Genomic DNA, 23,433 nt, shown 5'->3' with positions numbered 1-23,433 from the left:
GGGGATTTGAACTGAGGTTCACTTGTTTTCACAGCAAGCATTTTATCCACTGAGTGCTAGTGTATTCTCTCTCTCTCTCTCTTTCTCTCTCTCTCTCTCTCTCTCTCTCTCTCTCTCTCACACACACACACACACACACACACACACACACACAAAAGCATGCAGTACATTTTCACCATGTGTGTCCACAGTACTCGGCAGCACTTGTTTGGGGGGGGGGAGCTTATATGTTATTCAATAACTTTGATCCACTGTCTTGCCATCTCTGTCCACATGCTACTGAGCTGATGACAGCCACTCGTCTACACTCAGCTTCTACAAAATCAGCATTTTTAGTTCCACATGTGAAGGACATCATGGGAGTTTTGCATTTGTTTTCTTCGAATGTCTTTCTAGCTTGTGTTTTGTATTCATGCTTAATGCTTTGCTGATGTTGCTTTTCTAGAATCATGAGATGAATAGCATCAACTACTTTAGTTTACATTATCTTTATCAATTCATCAAAATGTAAATTATGCATTGTGTCAAATTTTATGGATTTCGTTAATCTTTTTATTGATTTTGGGTAATTTGTATTAAGAAGTTTTATTCACTGTTGAATTAAGGATTATTTATTAGCTCACTTCCTGTGTGAGATTACACTAGCAATCTTTTAAATATTGCACTTAATTTATGGAATGTAAACAATCAAATAGTCTTTATAATCAAGTTCAGAATAACTTATGCAGATGTTATATGAGTTTATAAAGCATCTATTTCTTTTAGTCATTAATAAGTCTACCTTCTATTTTTTTTAAATCACTGGATTCCTGCATGTCCTTACTTATTGATGCCTAGTAGATCTACCTAACTTCAGAAAAAATGTAATGGAATATGCTTTATTGGACTCTTTATAGATTCTTCTTGATTGTGTGATATGTTTTTATATTTATCTGTTTCTTGCATACAGGTCTGGTATAGCAATAACTTCTGCATTCATGTCACCCTGTCATCATTATATTACCTTCCTGTGTTTGTTGATTTTAAATTTCATCTTGTTTAAATTAGTATTGTCATTTCTCTCAAGTTTTCTTTCAACTTATTCATCTAGTGCATCTTTCATTTCTCAGATTATAAAACAACTCACATGTATCTTTAAAAGGCAAACATCACAGAAAGAATTTAGCAACAAATACGTATGTTAACTTAAGTCCTTCATTATGTATACTTAAAGTTTTCATTGCTTTCATTTCTTTTCAGTTGAACAAAGTTGACACTCATTCCTTTTCCTGACTTTTTAATTAGGAAATACTATGATGTTTCCCATTATTCACATGACAACTTTCCTTTTCTGTAGCATCACAGCCAGGATCCTATTATGGTTATTTTATAATATGCTTCTATGAGTTCATCCGAAACTCCATTAACAACACATTTCTCACAATTTTTATATGAATGCTTGCCTTTTCCTCTTCCTCCTTTTTTTTCTTATCACCTTCAAACGATTCCACGTTAGCATTAGATCACTCCTGTTTTCCCTTTCTGCGAGCTATAACTCCACAGAGCTAACTAACTGTGGCTAGATGTGAGTTACTCTAACTTTCCTTGCATATGCTCCCTCTACCTTAATGTGTTTTGCTACTGCCGTATTTGGCACCACCAGAGAAGCTGTCATTATCCACTCTCTTCCCATCATCCATATGTAGAGCCAAGATGAATTGCTCTCTATTTGTTCTTTCTTCCTCTGTTCCTGCCTCCTTGAAGTCTCTATCTGCTAGAGATGGCAATTGGCGGCAATTGGTGTTGGTCATAGAGTACTTTGTTTGGATGGAATGCAGCCATTTGAATGATAAGAAAACACGTTTCTGTCGGTTAAGTCACTGGTTCGTGGTATTGGGTTACAGCAGTTTCTCGTTCTTCATACCTGAAACTTTGTAAGATTGTCTGTCCCTGCAGACTTGTGTTCTCCAAACTATCAAAAGAATGGGTCTAAATGTGTGCTTTTTTTTGTCCAATTTGACTACTATTAGTGTCGTTTATGTTTATAGATATATTCAATAACCCTATACTTCAGCAAATACTTTTAAATAAGTTCTTTGATTTTTGAAATTATAATTACATCATTTCTCCCTTCCCTTTGCCCCCTCCAAACCCTCCTATATACTGCTTCTTAGTGTCTTTCAAAACTATGGCCTTTTTTTATTGTGTGTGTGTGTGTGTGTGTGTGTAACCCTAAACACATAAGTACAACCTTCTAAGTCTGTATAATGTTATTGGTATGTTCTTGTTTTTAGGGTTAACCAAACAGTGTGTTTTCCCCTGGGGAATACTCTTTCTCCTGCTCTCAATCAGGTAAATATTCTTAATTGTCACTTGCTATCTCTCTTCAATATGTTTTTCCTGTTCACCTCCAGAAATTATAAATTGCGTTTTCTGGCAACAGAGATTTCTTCTCCAGTCTTTATCTATTATCTCATGTTTTCTGTCTTTGTCACTGAAGTGTTCTTCCCACAAACATCCCAGTCAGTCCACCTGGGACTCAGCAGCGACTCATCATTTGACCCTCTTCTCCCGCAATTGCTTTTCCTTTATACACTATGGTCTCCACAATTTTCTTCTGAATATTATACGAGAATCCTACCACTTGTTGTACTCAAGAAATTATAACTTTTCTGCTTCTATTAGTGTTGATCAGAACTTAATGGGCATTATACTACTCTGTCTTTTCCAAACAATGTCTCACATAACTATTAAGGCTGAAAACTTAGTTACCAAAAACAATGATTGCCTTGGCTTATTTTGTAATCTAATGAAAAGACAGACAACATATAAACCCATAAACAAAGCCCTGAAAATTCATTTTAATATATCCCATGAGGGTAAATAAAGGACTGACAATAGAAAAAGCTACAGGGCAGGTGGGTGTTCAGGAAATACTTTTGAAAGATTAATCAATACTGAGAGCTACGATTTTGTCTATTCATAAAGTAAGGTTATTTATTAACATATTTGCCTTGGTGTTAATCGAACATCTTCCTGACCATGACAAAGAAAATTGCAGAGAGATAAGGAGTGACCTCTGCTAGGCAATTAGCTTAACGGAAAAGATGGTTTAAATCTGCCATAGCTTGCCTCCTTCATTAATAGCTCATATTATCAGATGAGGGGGCTTGTATATGATAGAGTTTAATCCATCTTTTCTTGAAATTTTTTAGTATCCTTTTGGTTTCAAGAAATACATATTTAAATAGACAGCGTTATTTTTTTATCAGCTATTTGATATGTAGGATTTCTGTAATGATGCCACTCATTTTATAAAATTTAAATGGTAGACAATTGAAAGCCTCATGAATATAACAGTTTACACAATTCTGTGATGCTGGGAGAAAATGGAAAATCTGGTTTCTTTGTTATCAGTGTACGGGACACATGCTTCTGAATACCATAACCCCACAGATGAGCAATAGAGAGGACGGTGAAGGTCAACGGGTCTAAAGTAGGGATGACCTTCCCACCTGCAGCTCATCATGGCTACTCCATTGGGAAGAACGAGCTTCACATACATCATGGGGCCTCCCTGGAGAGGTGGTGATGGTTTGCTAACCTGGGCTTAAGACTGGAAAGGGCATTGCGGTGTTTATACAAATTTTTCCCACATAAACCATCCTCACAGTTTATTTCTCTAGCTTGGCTGAAGATGTCATGTAAAGCACTCTCTGGGCAGTAGATCCTGTGGGCCTCATTTGGTTGAGTTTCTCTTTATTGAGGTCATGGTTATAAGCATTGCTTTCTTAGGAGAAATAAAAAAAAAATCACTGTCTTTTCATTCCACGTTAGCAGAGTTAAAATGGCTCGTTTTTCTTGAAACTTGGAGAGGTTTTCTGTTCCAAATTTAAAAGAAAAAAAAAGTAAGCAAGTGGATATTCACAGTGGAAAAGTTGAAAATTACAAAAAGGACAAAATATAATCACGTGTATGCATGCTGGTAGCTCAGAGTAGAGCGGGTTCAAGAGGGAAAAGTAATGAGGGAAGGAGTGGAAGGAAGGTAATGGCAAGTGGGCTCGGTCAAAACATATCACATGCCTGTATGACATGCTCAAACAAAAGTCGAAACCATTCTGTAGACAGAACTAATTTTATACAATGTCAAATCATGGCAAAAAGGCTTGCCTTGCGACCTGTTATTTAAACTTCATAAAATAACTTACCTATGATATTGACATTTATTCTAAACATAATAAGTAGTTTTACGAAAATGGACTTTGCCAATTATAGCTCTTTAGAAATGTTTGACTCTAAGCTTTTTTCCATTGAAGTCATACTAAAAGGAATGTTTTTTAAATTAATTTTCTAAGTATTTCTCTACTGTAATTACCAAAAGCGCAAAGGGTATACATCTTTTGAAACTCGTGACACACCTCCATATTACTCTGTTACACTAATGATGCATTTGCTCTGAGTGGAATGGGAATTAGCGGTTATTCTGAGTACTGAAAACTACTTTCGATGTTTTTAAATAGATGAGAAATGTTTGATACTAATTTCTCCTGCCTGATTTTTGATTTTTCAAATTTTTGTCATTATTTCTATTACTCAGATATTTTTGGTAGCATGTTTATTGTATTAGACTTTTAACTGTCTAAAAAGTAGCTGTAGGCATAGTTTTACACTGTGTCAAATAGTCTCCCAAAGATATGTAGTTTCTTGGAGTTTTCAGACAGCATCAAATTATCTACTGTTTGCTCACCAAAACATGTCTGCAAACAGATAATTGTTAGTTTCTGGTAGGGACATTAGGACACAGAGGTGCTCAATGTCTTTACTGAGTCACCTGCCAGTTGGTCAGTGACAGAAGGGATTTTTAAAATTCAACAGTCTGATTCTTGAACCGGCTTTGTTTTTTTTTAAAGCCTTTTTCTAGAAAATTCTGATTCAGTCTACTAAGTAATTTCCATTTTCTTATGCTCCTTCTCCTAAATATTATTATATTTACTATTCATTGTGTGTGTGCTTGCCAGCACTGGTGCATGCAGCTATATGTGTTTGTGTGAGTGCAAGTTACAGTCCTCAAGTGGAAGTCATAGGACAATTCCCAGGATTCCGTTCTCTCCGTTTAGCACGTGGATCTTTGGGATTGAACTCGGGTCTTCATACTTGGCAGGAAGTACCTTGACTCCTCAAACTCACGCTTAATGACCACTGTCTGAAGCCAGTGCTCTAAGAGCAAGCAACAGAAGTATTTTGGTATCATTCTCAAGGATGGACTTTTAAAATATAGATGCATTTTATTTCTATATTGATGCTCCAATTATCACTTTTGGATAACAGAAATTCCTGCAGATTTTGCTCTGGTGCAAATCCTAATAGACTCTGGAAATTCCAGGTTTCCAGACTGTCTATGATCAAAACTCTCTTTCAACATTTCCTAGCTCAGAATAGACTCCTACATATCTTTAAGAAGTCTTGGTCCCATGGGGGTGCGGGGAGGGTTGAGGGGGAGCAGGAGGAAAGTGGGAGGAGGGGAAGAAGTGGGAATTTTGATTGGTAATATTTATAAAGTAGTAAAAAAGGAATTCTTTGGTTGAGACTACTTTACTAAATCATCATCACCCCTAAAACCATCTAAAAATGTGTCCAATGGCTCTTTGCAGCAGGCAAAGACTGTTACAGAGAACCACAACCAATCAAAATACTGAGTTCTGAAGCCGAGTCTGAATGAATACATCTACAATACAATTCTCACAACCAAGGCTCCATGATCATTGCAGAAAAGGGGGATTGAAAGATTGTAAGAGCCAGAGGATCAGGGAGTTAGTTGTGAGATTTCTGTCTCCTAGCAAAGTCAGAAACTATACCCATAAATTTCACTAACACAGCTGCCTGAACATCAGCCAAACAAAGATTACATCAATAGATAGGTAGGGACCCAGAGTGGATGGAGAAAAGCCCACAAAGTCTTAACCCTCTGCACATAGAACTATAGGCCACTAAGAAATACTGAGAATGGGAATGGTAATCTTCCCCAGTTGGCTGTTAGACAACAAATGGTCAGACCTGAAGACACAAAACAAGTGGCATTGTGCAGACTGGGCATGCTATATTCATGAATAATAACTATAGTAATTATTATTGAAAAGAGAGGCTATGAATTTAAAGGATGTCAGGGGTTGGAAGGGGAGGAGAAATGTTGTAAATATAATCTCAAAAAATATTAAAAAACTCTCCTTAAAAATAAAAATTCCTGGTTGGGGCTGAAGAGATGACTCTGCAGTTAAGAGCACTTGTTACTTCTGCAAAGGACCCTGGTTAGGTTTCCAGCACCCACATGGTGGCTCACAACCATTCGTAACTTCATATTCAGGGGATCTGATGCATTTAGTGCCCAGGTACATATTCAGAAGATAATACACATAAAATAAAGAAATTAATATTCTTTTAAAAACATGAGAATTGCTGATTAATTATAAGATGAATTTTTTTGCCATGAGTCCCCTGCCCCCAGAGGACAGAGAAAATCTACTGTAATTTTGCAGTGGTATTTCTACTAAATGTGGGGTATGCTCCTCATATTTCCTCAGTCTCTTCTTTAATGATGAGGATCTTGTACATTAGCATATTTATTTATTCTGTCTATATTCATACCTAACTGACTAGTAATAAATTACAATATATTTGCTTTACATTCTAGCTCTTTTTATCTTTAGTATATAATCCATTAAGGGAATAAAATAAAATTGCTTTGTTTTAAAGTTATTTAGCGTTTTTTCTTCCTGTTTAATTTTCCTAGCTACTCAATTTAGGGGCTTATCTGCTCATTTTACTTGAAGTAATTAGAAATATTTTTTTGTAATTTATTTTTTCTATCTTTGACAGCTTTGTACGAATACTTATAATGTATTGTGATTATATTCACCTACCATTACCCTGTCTTAAACTCCTCGCGCTCCCTGAAAAGCCTCTTCTTTTTCAAATTAGTTGCTTCCCCAAACTGACAGATTTCTTTCCTTTCTTTTCGATCTTCTGAGTTTAGCTGGCATTACACGCATGAGCATGGGTAGGGGGCTTTATTTGCTAGAGCAAATGGGAAACTCACTAGTTTGCCATTACTCTGATGAAGAGACTTGCACCACCCTAGTAATCATTGTCTTACCGCAGCTCCTTAGGAAGGGTTGAGACCGGGTGGGTATCTTCTCCAGCTGTGTGGAATGCCAAAGAACCCAAGCTCCTGCAGGCCCTTGTGGAGTTATAGATAGCTATAGCATGGTTTTGGTTACAAATGCTATGTCATGTCCAGATGGCAGTATCTCACAACACTCCTCCCTGTGTTCCAGTTCCTACATACTTCCCACCCATCTCTTTCCAGATATTTCTTGGTTACTGGAGAGGGTGATACAAGTGTCTTGTCTAGGGCTGAGTTCTCAATTGCCCTTTGTTCTCAGCATATTTGATAGATATAAGTCTCTGTTTCAACTCTCACCCACTACAAAAAGAAACATCTCTGCATAAGATGAAGAACACTAACCTATGTGTACAAAAAGAAACATTTAGAAAGAAGACAATTTGTCAACATGTACATGCAACAAAGGAGCAGCTAAAGGTTCCTCAGTGCCCAGGGCACCATACCTCCCCAACAGTAGCATTGTGCTCTGGCTTACAGTACCAAGTGTGGGTTCGCTCACATGGAGGAGGCTTTAACCCCAGGAACAGGTTTCTCACCTACCTTCCATGCCACTGTATCAATGCAAGTATTGCCTATCTCAATAATACTGCTGTTGAGTTTTTCTCTCCCAGCAGCCTGGATCGCACACTTTGGCATCATGAGTGGTATCCAGCAGGGAAGGATCCTCTAGTCAAGGTACAGTATGATTTGTCTATGGTTTGTAGACAAAAACTATGATGTCTCCAAGAATATGATTGGACTGTGCAATTCTAGTGGGCAACCAAGAGCAATGGCAATGGCGTGTCTGTTTCGGAGGCCTCTTCAACCTCTCTGGCCAATAATTCATTGGGTGGTGTGCTCCTGGCATAGCGATTATTTTTAAAATAGATAACGAGTTCTGTTGCGAGCATTAATTACCCACACGAGGTACCTCTACCCCAAGCTCTTTTTTTTTTTAAAATATTTATTTATTTATTATGTATACAATATTCTGTCTGTGTGTACGCCTGCAGGTCAGAAGAGGGCACCAGACCTCATTACAGATGGTTGTGAGCCACCATGTGGTTGCTGGGAATTGAACTCAGGACCTTTGGAAGAGCAGGCAGTGCCCTTAACCTCTGAGCCATCTCTCCAGCCCCCCAAGCTCTTTTTATTTATCATTGTATTTTTAGTTAGCCTACAAATTAGTAGGTTAGGAAAGTTAGGGAAAGGACTCCCTGGTCAAGCGCTTGATGTGTAAGCATGAGAACCTGATTTCAGTCCCCGGATCTACACAGAAAGCTGCTCTCAGTGACGTGAGCTCTGGAAGGATAGAGGCAAGAGGATCGGTCCCTCAGGCTTTTAAAAGAAAACAAAAGGAGTAGGTTTCTTTTTTTTTTTTGGGTTTTCGAGACAGGGTTTCTCTGTGGTTTTGGAGCCTGTCCTGGAACTAGCTCTTGTAGACCAGGCTGGCCTTGAACTCACAGAGATCCGCCTGCCTCTGCCTCCCGAGTGCTGGGATTAAAGGTGTGCGCCACCACCGCCCGGCAAGGAGTAGGTTTCTATATTGCTTTTTCATATACTGCTTTTGTTAGTCACCTCCACACCTCACACTCATCTTTCTGCTATCATGCCCCACTTAAACCTTTTCATGGCTGGCCCCCATCACTTTAGGATCCTGTATATTTAACTACATCCTTTTCTAAATGCCTACTCCTACCCTCCGGCTTCTTGCTTTCTGGGCTATATTGACTGCCGTGCCAACTTAATCACAGAAACCTACAATTCAAAGTTTGGTCTATACATCAGAGTGAACAGACATTTGTCTTTTGGGATGTGAATTAACTCACTCAGTAGTTTCCAGTTTTAGCTATTTTCCTGAAAATTTAATAATTTCATTTTTTACGGCTCAATATGATTCCATCGTGTGTTTGTATTGTATTTTCCCTGTCCATCCATCAGCTAATGAACATCTTGGTTCCTTTTCGAGGTTATGGTCATTAAGGTAATTTTCATCTCCCTAGTGGATCATGGCGTTGAACACTTTTAAAAGTGTTGCTTTACTCACTGATGTTGTTTTCTTTTGGCAACTCTACTTTCAGCTCTATCTTTCATTTTTTTATTCTACAAATTAGTCATCTGTCAGATGTATGGCTGGCAAATTTTCTCCAAATTCTGTAGGCTGTCTCTTCACTCAGTTGACAGTTTCCTTTGCTGCAATTCCTTTTTAAATAATTTTTAAATATAATTTTATCTCAAGAACACACCTGTGTACATCATATTAAGATCAAATCTAAAGAATGTGATATATTGGAAGTCTAATTTCTATCTATCTTATTCTGCCCCTATCTAAAAATACCAAAATAAAGTTTTCCCAATTTTTTAAATAGAGGCTATGGCCACATATCTATACTTATGTTGATAAAGGTATAGAATCCATATATTACACTCATGCTGGTTAAATATTGGCAAGTTATACAAACATTTCTTTCCATTTTCATTTTCCTTGTTTAATTTAATAATACCCATCTTTCCCATATGCCAGCATTACACAAATAGACTTTTAATTATAGAGCCTTCAAGCTCTTCATTGCACACACGTGTTTTATTAAATTGATCCCATACTGATAGAAACATGGCTATAAAGAACTATTTCCATTACGAATATGGGAAAGTCAGAGTTGGAACTATGTCTCTTTGTAGTTTGAGAATATACAATTTGACAAAGTAATAGAAATAAGCCTGCTTAATCAAAGAGTGTGTGTATAAAAGAGTTTTGCTGGATGTTACCAAATTGGTTGTGAGACATAATATTGTCGTTGGTAATGTACAATTGTATCAGTCCATGTCATGGTAACCAATAGCTTTTTGATCCTAGACCATCTGAATGGAGAGACACGGTATATTGTGTTGCTGTTTTTTATTTTCACTTTCTTAATATGAGTAAGACTGAATATCTTTTTATCTGCTAAATAATATTGACTTTTTACTTTCTGTAAATCTCTGTGTTTTCGTGTATTCCTCATTGGTCTTTAGAGTGGGTCATCTTCTTTATTCTTATTTTTACATTTTTTTTTGGTTTTTTATAAATGTTTAGATTTATGGCCAGATTGCTAACACTTCCAGCATGATCTGTAAGCAGGCTAAAGGCTGTTTATGCGCTTGCAGAAATCTATGCATCTATACATTTGTTAGGCAGATAGTTCTCATTTTATAGTGCAGACTTCATGTTACATGTATGGTATAGATTTTTTATTGACTCTATTATCCACTATATCTACGTGCATCAAGTTTCCCCCCTACAGAATTTTAATTTTTAAGTCACTGCTAGATGAATTATTTCAGCTCTATCTATAAAATAATTGGTCCATGTATTGTGTAAGGTCTACTTTCCCTCTAATTCGTTTTAAACATTTAAAAAATAAACTATGACAAACAAGCCAATCATTCTCATTTGGTTATTTAAATATTCTGTTACCATTTGACCAGATAAAATTTTTTCACGTGGTGTAAACTGCCCAGAATTGTAGGTTAACTTTTGATGTGTGGGTGTGGCCTATTGTTTATACATTTTTTCACAATGGTATTGCTCACTATTTTTTTAGTAAAAGAAGCATTACTATTATTCTTTGCTTTTTCAACGGACTTTATAATTTTCTTTTCTAGATCCAGTAAAAAAAAATTACAGGTTTAAAGTTCTTCTGTAATTTTGGTATATTAACTTAAAGTAATATTTCAGTGATATTAAATATTTCTTTTCATAATATTAATTGTGTTATATTTTTCTATTTGTTCAGCCACTTTTTGGGCATATCATATAAATTTTCTCATTTAGTGTTTTGCACATTTTTCTTAATATTTATTTTTTAGTGCCAGTGTCAGTTCTCCTCTTTTTATTATTTCCCAGACAAGCTTGTTAAAATGTCTAAAGATTCATGCATTTGTGCACATACGAGTACAAATATTTCAATTTTATTTCTTTTTATGATAGGCAGGCATTGATTCTCCTCTGAATTTCCAGTTAATCATATTATCATCAAGTAAGAATGAATTTATTTCTTCCTTTTTGGCTCTCGAGCTTTAATTGCATTCTTATCTAATTTCATTGCTAATAACAATGATGGAGAGGTCTGGGCAGAGTGTGTGCCTTAATTTTTGCCAAACTTCAGAGGAAAAACCTTTATGTTTCAGGTAAAAATTATCTAATATTTTGGGATTGTTGTAATTATAATTAATCCTATTAAGCACATAGAATTAAAATATTTTAGCTAAATATTTAAAAATAAGATTAGCTAGGTAAATATAAATCTTTATCAGACAAAGTATAACTATGAATTAATTCCCAGCTAGCCAGGACATAGTCCAGGCTTACTATAAGGCCTGCCTTGGTCTCTTGAGTGCTGAGATTAATGGTGTGTGCCACAATGCCCAACTTTTAATACTATATTCCCTAAATTTTCAAGTGGGTATACTTTATCAGCTTATCAAATTCCAAAATCACAATGAAATCATTCACACACACATGCACACACACACGCACGCACACACACACACACACACACAGACAGACAGACAGACAGACAGAGAAATGGGATATTTTCATATAATTAGAGTTTTCCTGTTTTGAAATGTGTTTACTCCCTCCATAGGAGTCTTGTGAAGTTTTAAAATATGAAATAGGGTTACTAGTCTTTTTCAGCTTGTATACATCAAAACCGTAGTCTGTGACGACATTGGTATGGAATCTCAACAATTGTTAGACTCACAGAAAGAAGAGATGGCTATATATATATGTACATCTCCTCTTTACATATTTGTAAACATATTCATTTACAACATGATCTGTTTTAATGAGATGTTTTTGTTAACCTTTTACATTTTTGCATTCATGTAATTGCATATATACACACACACACATATATATATATATCATTGCTTTTTGAAATACATCATTATGGAAATGCAATCTACACATGGTAAAAGTTGTCTTATGCGGTTTACTGTATTTGCAGAATTGTGCAATCGTGTCAAAAGTTTGGAGCAGTTTTCCTTCAGACAAAAACTCACACCAGTTAGCATCTACTCTCTGTTAGCCTCAAATTCCTGCAAACAAATCATCTTCATTTTGTTTCTATAGATTTGTGCATGGTGTGCATATGATATAAATGTAGTAATACAATATGCAACCATTGTACTTCCTTCCCTCACTTAGCAAAGTGTTTTCAAGGCTCATTCATGTGATTCTATGCATCAGCACTTCATTCTTTTTATTGACAAATAACAACACATTATGAGGATATAGTACATAGTTGCACCTGTCCATTAAGCATCAGAAATATGGTCTGTTTCCATTTTTGGCTATTAATTGCAAATAACGTTGTTATGAATATTCACATGTGATGTTTGGTTCTTATTTTCACTATTTAGAAATTATATCTATATTCCTATATAAATATGTATAACTATATATATAAATCATATATATATATAATGTGTGTATATTTGAGGGGAATTGCTAGGTTATATGAGCCTTCAATACTAGACATTCTGAGAGCTGTGGAATGTTTCTCAAAGAGAAACATCATTTTCAGTACCACTTGCAATGCATAAGGGTTCGAATTTCTTTCTCTTCTGCTATCTCATTGGGATAGGAATGACATCTAATTGTTGTATTAGTTTTCATTTCCCTGTCAGGTAATTATGTTGTAGACATGTCCATTTGACTTATGATCACTTGTCTAAATTCTTTGGAGAAAGCAGGAGGTTTTTTTTTTCTTTCTTAGTCTAGTATTGTAAGAGTCTTTATTACATTCTAAATAACAATCTCACATTATACAAAATTATTTGATAATATTTCTCCATGTTTATTTTTGTGTTTTTGTTTTCATTTTTCTTGACAGAATCATTTACAACTCACAATTTTTTTAAAAATGTATATGAAATTTAATTCTCTATTCCTTGTGTACCTTGACCTTTGGTTACTTAACTAGAAATGATTTACCTAATCCAAGATCACAGAGATTTATCTTTGTTAGGTGTTAGACATGGTAACTCAGACTTGTATTCCTAACGCCTGAGAGACTTAAGGGCTCCATCTCAAATCATGCTTGAATTAAGAAAATAAAATTAAAAAGGAATTAAAAAATATACTTATTTCTAATGGTTTTATGGACTTGTTTTGTACACTGAAATCTATGGTCTATGTTTTACTGAATGTTTTGTACTGGCGAGGAAAACACTCAGCTTGGTTTTTCTCTTTTCTGTTGATGCAGATTCAACTCAGTCAAGGCACAAGCTGCTCAATCATTCCAAATCCAAGCTACCGCATTCCCAGCCCACAGCTTATTATTAATGTTGTTGTTGTTGTTGTTGTTGTTGTGAATATCCAGTAATTTTATCTTCTTTAGCAGCAAATCTTCCCATTCATTCCTACACTGATCTGTCCTTGGCTATGAAACGAAAAGAAAAATAATAAAATATTTCTAATCTCTCAAATTCAGTCTATGTTTATCTTAATACACGTATTTATTAAAGGTGTCTAAAATGAATTTTAAAGTCAAAAGACTTGAGTTCTCTAACCTTGTTCTTCTTTGTCAAAAGTATTTTCTCGGTTCAGACTCCTTTACACATACAGAATCATGGCTTTGAGTTCAGAATGTGAAATGAATACACAATTCCTAATTCTCCTGTTTGACTTGTTAGAGCAATTTCTCTGGTTTATCCGAATCTATTGAGAAGCCACCATGAACTTTTGATCCTCCCCACTGCTTCCTAAAACACCATCTTAATTTTCACTTCCTCATTTGCATCCCCCAAATCTCACATCGCTGCTGAACAATGGCTGGATATGCATGAGTCTTCGCAAGGCTCCTGACTTCAATGAGAATTATTTTAAAGGCATGCATGCTGTTAATTATGAGGATAGCTATTAATTTTAAATAAGGCTCTTGATCAAACTCTTCCTGATTCATAAAGATCTTTTGATCAGCAATGCATATAGGGTTTGCTGAAGTATCTTGGTCTTCATTTCCTTAACTAAGAAACTAGGAAAGTGAGGCAAGATTGAATTAGTGTCCAGTTGAATCAATGCTGGCTTTGTGGCTAAAGACAATCCATTTAATTTTCTTCTTTAGCTTTTCTAAGCTACTCTGCGACACTGGATCTGTTAATATTTTCAAGCCCAAATTCCTTATTGATAAAACTTTATATAATTATATTTATCTTATATTGTTTTGGGTATTAGAGCTAATATATGTAAATAACCTTATAAAATAAGCAACCAAGGGATAGCAAATCTTGTTTATTTTGATACCTACAGTGTATTTCTCCCTCAAAAATACAATAGAGTGTCCTGTGTTTATTGTCAGTCTTTACCTAATTACATAAGAAGCTTTATTGATAAGCAAGGGAAATAGAACTTTCAATTTCAGCCTGTGCATGTGTGTGTACATGTGTTTATACATTTGGGTGGTGTCTACATGTCTGTATGGGTACAAGAGTGCACATGCTTGCAAGATAGAAGTAAATCAATCCAGAGGTGAGCTGGGAGCTTCCTCCTTCATACCTAGCTTTCGGAGGATCAGAAGCTACTGTGCAAAGGGGTAGAAACGCATTATTGGTCCTACCCACCTGTGAACCCTACCAACAACAGTTACCTCTTAGGAAAAATGTGTTCACTGCTGCAGTTGTGGCACCACTGTTATGGGGATAAATAACAACTCTCTGGATCTGTGGCCTGCTTCACGAAAAGATAATTTATGCCTGGTGTGATAATCCTGATTAAAGAGTCATGGATGAAGAGATCTTAGATTCTGAAAGAGAGCTTACTACGGCTGCTTAACTAAACTGAGATGGTGTCAAACTGCCTTCTAGATATTTATATTCACCCCCTAGTCTTAACTCTACTCTCCATTTAAATCAGGAAAGCTTCCCTTTGTAATAGATTGTGCTGACTGCCAAGACTTGTGGCTGCTTAAGGCATTGAGAATAAGTGAAGGCTCAGTGCTCAACCCTAACAGGTGGCCATTTCTCTCACTCTGGATAAAGCTCAGGAAACAAGAAACATATAGAGAAAGCATATACAATGTTATTTTCCTGGTGCAACAAAGCCATTGCATCATGATGTAACAGCTTTTAAGCTTAGTTCTCCTGAGATCCTGAGATGTCTTGCACAAAGCAGCAAGCCTATCCTCAACCCAACTTCAGGGACTCCTGTTCCACCATGGTATTGCCCCTCCCACTCATCTACCCATGGCCAGGTTCCTACCATGATGCGTGCCTTGTGACTGACCTAAGGGAACCCTTATCAGAGCCAAGTAGGTTTTGGAGTCATGCTTTGGAACCTCCAAAGTTGTGAGCTACATAAACCTTCAAGTGCTTTTGTTTCAGTAATGCAAAACAACCAATAAACCTTTCCGTTTTACTTCCAAAAATTTTCTTACACAGAATAGATCTGCCATTCAACAATGAGTATAACTCAACAATGAAACTGGGGCAAGCTTTTGTGTGCCACTCTCACAAAACTACATCAAAATGAATAGACTATTCCGCATGGATTCTGAGATTTTAAAGTGGGTAGGTGTCTTGTGGTGATTTCCTCTGAAAGGAGACATTTCCTCTTTGGAGTGAAAATGGGTGCTTATCAAGAAGTAAGCAACACATACACAGCTCAGGAAAGTAAGCAAGAATTAAAATCCCAGGAAGCTCCTAAAATTTACAAGATTCACACAGCCCTCCCCAGTGCTAAGAAAGCAGTACCAATACTGAAAAGAGGAGATTCTCTGGGCAGATGAATTGTATGCAAGTCATTCAGGAGCCCAGGGATAAAACTTCTGTGGGATGTCCCCAGTGATGGACTGGGCTATAAGATAGTCAATTAGTAATTATAAGATATTCAAATTAGTAACTGTTAGATATACATACTATGGCATAGATCTGAGAATATGAATAAATAGTTCTGTGCCTGAATGAAGGACAAGCCTGATGAAGCAGTAAATTGATTAACAATTTCATAAACCACTTTCCTATTTGTACTGCTTACTTTCACATCACTATGGTCAAACTACCTATGAGAAGCAAAGGAAAAGAGGTTTATCTTGGCTCACAGTTTCCGAGTGTCTCAACGCATCCCGGTGAGGAAGGCTTGAAAAGGTTCCCAGAAGATGGGAATGCATGGCAGAAACTCCTCATGATGCTGCAGACCAGGAAGTAGGAGTCAGGCTGTAACCTTCAAAGGCTCATCTCTACTGACTTACTGCTGCCAGTGAAGGCCCCTTCCTCAAAGGCAATTAAACATCCTTAAGCAATTGTCTAAGCTGACCCCATCAGTTGAGGAGAAAATAATCAGAACATGAGTACGGGAGTTGGGGAATGCATTTCATATTCAAAGTTTATATTCAACACTACTTTGACTGATTCATATCCGTTCCTATGATTTAAACATAAAGGATAATCTCACATATAATTGCACATGTGAGTGGGTGCTCAAAGAATCACATTGCCCATCAACATGCATGTCAAATACTGTATCCTCTAATTCATATGCATTCTAAGCACTTCACTAAGAATTGCTTTTTCCAGGTCCATCTATTATGCTATGCTGGGCAACCTGTGCAAAGATTGAAACATTAGGTATTGTATATCCACCTGTGTATATTTTGTTTATTCAGGATAGGTAGCTTTTCCTCCTAGAATTTACGGCTTACTGCTCCATCTTGAGTCCCTGGTGCAGAGACAGATAGTGTGGGAGGCTCTTCAGGGGCCATAGGAGAACGGATTATTGGAGTCCTGCTGCTCATTTTCGCTTTCCCCCGACACCTCCGTGCCCTCAGATCCCACCACGGTTTATCCTAAAGCATGTTCATCAGTGCGTTTACAGAGCTTCTAATTAATTCCCTGTAATTGCCTACCATTTTTTCCCTCCGTTTCTCACCGCTGTCCCTGCCATGGAAACAAGATGTTCCACCTCTGGAGACTGCCCTGGTAAAAGCCTATTAATAAATAATTAAGTTTGGAGGTTCCTGCAGTGGTGAATCATGACGGGAGATCACGTGGGAGCCGTCTCCATGGCAACTTACCAACAGGCATTGAGCTGCTATTTCTCTTCTTTGCGTGGCGTGAGAGGGGCAAAAACACAAATTAAAGAGATTATATTTTTGTGGGATTTTCTCCCCTATATCCCTTTCTTTTAAAACCATCTGCCATTGCCTTTAAAAGTAAAAACGACACTGTGAGAGTGATGGATGTCATCAGCAGCTGTGAAAATCCCTCAACGCCTCCCTCTCGTCTTGGGTCCCATATCTTTTTTTTTTTTTTTTTTTTTTTTTTTTTTTTTTTTTTTTTTTTTTTTCTGGAGGGTTTTCTGTCCTCACCCAAGCCAAATCATACCTTGCCTAGAACGTGGTGGTTTGAATAAGAAAAGCATCCCATAGGCTCATGTACTTGAGCACTTTATCCCCAGCTGGTAGCATTATTTGGGGAAGCTATGAACCTTATAGTGTGTGGAGCCTGGCTGAAATACGGGAGACACCTGTAGTGGGTTTCAGCCATTTGCAGCTTCATCCCGTTTCCAGGTTGATTGTTGGCTTTCTGTGTTCAGACCTAATCTCTGAGCTTCAAGCTCTGCCCCTTCTTCTTCGCCTCCCCTGCATGATGCACTTGAACTCATAATGTCAAACTCTTCGGTCTATAAATTGCCTTTGGGGAATGGTAATTTATCATAGCCACAAACGGCAACCAATATACGTCCTTCCCTGTGTTGTCCTCACCAGGTTCTTCTGCCTGCTATGCCTCTGGCTACCACCTGACAGTTCCTCACCAGCATTTCTGATTCTCTTGTATTAATTGCTATACTGATTTGAGGGAAAAGCAGATTTGGGCAATGGGAGAGATCAGGAAGAGTAGGGAATAAAAGGGCCGGCAGGAGGAAAAAGAGGACGGCTGCCATCTCTGCTTTGTTGCTTTTGTATCTAGGTGGCTGTTGAAGTTAATGTTTCCCTCCATTGCTGCAATTTAAATTGTCATTCAGAGCCGGGCAGTGGTGGTGCACGCCTTTAATCCCAGCACTCGGGAGGCAGAGGCAGGCAAATCTCTGTGAGTTTGAGGCCAGCTTGGACTACAAGAGCTAGTTCCAGGACAGGAACCAAAAGCTATGGAGAAACCCTGTCTCGAAAAATCAAAAAAACAAACAAACAAATAAATTGTCATTCAGTTGTGCTTTGTGCTTAGATGCCCTGCCTCTACACCTTTGCTTTCTGAGACCTGACCGTTCCTGTGCAGGTAGTGTCTTCACTGAAGCCTCTTAATGTTAACTGAACTTTGTTACCTACTAGACCTGTATCTCACACTCTTCCCCACACCGACCCTGTTCACAGGACAAGAGCTGCATGTTTTACATTTTCTGTGACAAAGCTGCTAGAATCAAGATTGAAACGGCAATTTAAGGGTTCTCTGGAAGGCCAGGTGGGTTCAGTCAGGATATGGATATAATTTCAGGCAGTTGGTACTCCTGTTCTTGGCCTTTCCCATCATGCAAAGTCATCCTTCACAACATTATTTTTAATGAAGTCTTTTAATCGTAATGATTTATTCGCTTACTTGACAGCTCTTCCAGAATTTCTTCCCACACTGTCCCAACATCTAGAGTCATAATCATAGGCAGTGGTTGGTGGTATTCTAAGAAGATGACAAGGCAAGTCTGCAGTAGAAAGTAACAATGTATGAATTTGAAAACGTATCTATGCCAGAAACATTAGAAGATGCATAGCAAGTCAGAAATAAATCACTGCTTCCTGAGCAGGGACATTCATCAGTAGAAGTCCTTTTTGTGAGGCCCCTGGCCGTAGGATCAGGTCCTATACCTGGCACATGAGCTGGTTTTTGGAACCTATTCCCCATGCAGGGATGCCTCGCCCAGCCTTGCTGCAGGGGGAGGAGCCTGGTCCTGTCTCAAAGTAATATGACATGCTTTGTTGACTCCCATGGGAAGCCCGCCTCTTTTTGAAACCGAAGAGAAGTGGATGAGGAGATAGATGGAAGGTAGAGGAAGGGAACAGGAAGAGCGGGAGGAGAATAAACTGTGGTTTGTATGTAAAATAAATGAAAAAATAATAAAAGATAAAATTGAAAAAAAAAAGGCCTTAGCCTCCACCTCAGAAGAGTAGAGCTGGCTCCTCACAGCTGGATGCTCTTCAGGCTCCTGTATCTTGGGCCTTCTGAGATATGGCTTTACAGACACAGTTAATTTTCTGTCCGACCCTCCAGACATTGCTCTCAGGTTATTTGTGTCAAATCAGTGTGTGTAAATCCTACAGGAGAGGACGACTCAACGAAAAAGATTACCTTCCATACGATCCAAGAATTTTATTTTTTCTTTTCTGTCTCCAAGAATATTTCATTCCACGTTTTGGGAAACAGTCTCTTGTCTCTCCCTGCCATCTGGGCGTTTTACTTTATCACTGGGTCTTAGGCACTTATCAAGTGTGTGTTCTCTCCTGGACAGGCTTCGTTCCAAGTGATCCTTTAGTCACAGGTCTACACTTCTGTCTAACCTGTTCTCCCATCTTGGTGTTATCTGTGAGTTCTGGTGTCTCCTATTGGCTTCCATCCTCGTTAGCCACTGTGTGCTCTAAACACAGCTTGACTGATGGATTTCACTTAAAGTAATGGGCCTTCACCCCCAGAGAAGGGCTTAGAAGCAGCAGATGAAAATTTGCTTCCCTGAAATGAAATAGATGTTAATCAGATTAATTCTCTCTGTGACCCTGGGAGCATCCTGGTGCTCATTTCCTGCCTAAATCTTGGGGACTTGCAGGTTAACTTTTGGCAGGTGAAGTGGCTGGAACCAGCCATTTGTCACCAATAGCTGTAGTGGAAACAGAAGAGCCTGAAAAATTTGACAAGTAGGTTGTGCTTTGCTTTCCAGTAAGGAAAATTCCAGTAACTTGGACCCTTCATCCAATTATTTTTCTCTTCTACTATATGAAAGTTTCCATATGTGAGCATGGGAGATATAAGGGGCTCTTTTTTCTTCTCTTCTTTTTCCAGGAAAAAAGCAAGGTCACGTAACTGCCTGGCCTTCTCCTGTAAATTCTACAATTTCAACTAGAAATTTCATGGACAGCCATCAGTCTTAACTTCTTTTAAAGCTTTCTAAACCTACTTTCACAACAGGTGAAATCACATTAGGGTGATTTTTGTGTGTGTGTGTGTTAATAGTAGAAAAGTAGATATGAATATAAATAACTATAACTATTAATAGAAGCTTCATTGATAAAAAGCCCCTAGCTGAAAATGTTCACATATACAATAGGTGAATGGCTTTAAAAAATTCTGATTGTATCCATATGAAATATGAAATCAAGTCAGTAATGAAGGCACCCAACGATTCATGTGAAAAACTGAAAGAATCCAAAAGTAATTATTCTAAGTGAAAGAAGCCAAATACTAAAGGTGCTATTGGTCCAACTTCACGTCTATAAAATCCTATAGTGTGGCTGGTTTGCTAGAGCCAAAGAGCAGACTGACAGTTCCCTGGGACAGACTTGGCTTGGAGTGAAGCCATCCACATGGAGAGAGACAGGAGAAGAAAGGCAGGGCTTGGGCTAGGTTGATCTGTTACCTTAGTTGTGCTATTAGTTGTGCTTTTGGCTCTGGAGTTGTGTACACATGTCAAACTTATCAATGCTGTGTGCTTCAGGTATGGAAGTTTACTGAAGACTAATTATGTCTCAATTAAGAACAATTTCAAACAGATTTATAGTCGGACTACTTACGTTAAAAAAAAAAAAAAAAACTCCCAAAGTGTGTGATGCTGGCGATTTACCAAACTTTTTTATTTATGTCTGTGTTTCCTTGATTGTGACAGAGAAATAAAATGAATGTAAGACACAGAGGTTGTGGGAATCTGAACTTGTTGGTCATCTGGAGGACTTGACACACTATCTAACATGTAGTGAGTACTCCATAACTCATTGACATTCATATATATTATGTGTCTGGAATTTACAACTCACTTAGCCTCTGCATAATCCAGCAATGCGCTTAATGTTCATCAAATACACCCAGAACTGACTTCAGTTATAGAGTGAGTGAGAAAGATGTGATTGCTTTTATAGATTGCCATATTGTCTTCCCAATTAGCCAAAATTCAGACCAAGTCTGAGAATAGTCCTCTTTGTGTCATCTCTGCAAAGGTGACAGGATCAAGTAGAAAGGGCATGGGGCAAAAATAGATCCAACTGAGGCCTGTTCATGTCCTCTACCTTTTCATACTCCTCCTCCTGAAGTCAGACACTGCGATTCAGAGTGTGTGCATATTTGTAAAACCTACACTTCCTCTCATTTGAGTCACTCTATTTCCATATCTCTATAGCTTCTGCTTCCTATATCAAGGTAGGATAGCAAGGGTCCATGATAAAGATGGAGATTACAGAATATAAATATTGCCTTCCCACAATAGTACATTTAAGTGGTTGGAAGCACAGTGGTATGGCAGTCTTTACCCCTGTTTTTGTTTCATGACCTGCAAGACCTAAGTTGGCCAGCCTTCACTCCTTGTCTCAATTGTGACATAGCCACTGTCTAGATCTATTGGTGTAGAGTCTGAAGAAGATGCTGGAGGTGCTCAAATGCCCACTCAGCCTCAATGACGTTGTCTATGAGCTCTGCAGGGACAATAGCTTAGAGAGTGTTAGCCTGCAGAGCATGGAGTCTCCTGTGTCCTTAATACCCTGAGCTCCAAAGTCTCTGATAGGTACCACATCTACAAAAGACTGTCCATGAACATGTTCCTCACCAGGATGTCCAAAACACTAAAATGTGGTGGTAACTACACCTCATTACACTAAGATATGAGAATCTTTAGTGTTAATATTTGACACACCAAATCAAGAGAAAGTTGCAGAGTATGAAGTGCAGTTAATGGATTTAGATGGTGAGCATCTTGGAATGCGAGAACAAGAGTACAGCTGTCTAGTAAAGATGCCTTCCAGTGAATCTGCACAAATATGCCTGGACGCTGATCTTATTGGAGATGCTCTTATACTCTGTGCAAAAGTTGGGTGATGTTTTCTGCAAGTGGAGAACTTCTTGGAAAAAAGAACGTTAAATTTTCCCTAGCATGTAATGTTGATAAAGAGGAGAAAACAGTTACCATAGAGATGAAGAAGTTAGTTCCACTAGCTTTTTTTCACAAAAGCTATCCATTGTCTCCTACAGTAACACCCAGTATGTCTATAGAGGTACTCCTTGCTGTAGAGTATAAAATTGCTGACATATGTCACTTAAAGTACTATTTGGCCTCCAAGATAAAAGATGAAGAAGAGTCTTAGGTATTGAGAAAATCTAATAACATGAGCCTCTTGAAGACGCTTTTGAGATGCTAGTATTTTTTGATGTCTGTTAGCATATTTTTGCCTCAGTACATATGTAGATATCTTATGTAAATAACTTATTTTTCCTCTCTCTGTTCTCTAAAATTTATTTTAAAAATCCAAAGTTAAAACTGGTCTTGTTAACATAAAAACCCTTCAGCCTTAGAAATACTGATGAATTTTATTTATTTATTTATTTAGTTAATTTTAACCTTTTACTTACTCTTTGTGGATTTTATGTCATGCATCCTAATCCCTTTCATCTCCCTGTCCCTTCGTATCTGTCCTCTGCTCTTGTAACCTCCTGTTCCCCCCAATAAAATCAAGTAAAATTTAAAAGAAAAAAATGTTGTGTGACACAGTAAGTCACAGAATATACCCTTTATTCCATACATTTTACTTATAAGTATTCATTGATGTGGGAGTGATTTCTTTCTAATCTGTTGCTTTCATTGGTTAATAAAGAAATTGCCTAGGCCCATTTGATAGGCCAACCCTTAGGTGGATGGAGTAAACAGAACAGAATGCTGGGAGAAAGAAGCCGAGTCAGTGAGTCGCCATGATTCTCCCACTCCAGACAGACGCAGGTTAAGATCTTTCCTGGTAAGCCAGCTCGTGGTGTTACACAGAATATTTGAAATGGGTTAGATCAATATGTAAGAGCTAGCCAATAAGAGGCTGGAGCTAATGGGCCAAGCAGTGTTTAAAAAATACAGTTTCCATGTAATTATTTCGGGTAAAACTAACCATGCGGGCGGCTGGGCGCTGGGAACAATGAGTCACTATTGATACTGGAACTCCTCTTGGATATCCTACTATTGCTCTATCTCATGGAGGTCCTGCAATTTTGCATCTGCAGTACCAGCTTCTTTACGAGTTTCATCAGTTCATAGATGGGGTGGATGTTGGGTTGGGTCAACTCATAGCCCTGTTCTGGGCCTGGGT

General features: G+C 37.7%; 1 pseudogene; it reads left to right on the top strand.

Annotated features, from left to right (window-relative positions):
* The window catches only part of LOC130865551 (proliferating cell nuclear antigen-like), a 28,031-nt pseudogene extending 5,585 nt beyond the window's left edge, over nucleotides 1-22,446 (top strand).
* Nucleotides 22,447-23,433: the final 987 nt, after the last annotated feature.

This window comes from Chionomys nivalis, chromosome 23, assembly GCF_950005125.1.
Source record: "Chionomys nivalis chromosome 23, mChiNiv1.1, whole genome shotgun sequence".
NCBI lineage: Eukaryota > Metazoa > Chordata > Mammalia > Rodentia > Cricetidae > Chionomys > Chionomys nivalis.
The sequence above is the reverse complement of the archived record's forward strand: the minus strand, read 5'-3'. Positions and strand labels throughout refer to the sequence as shown.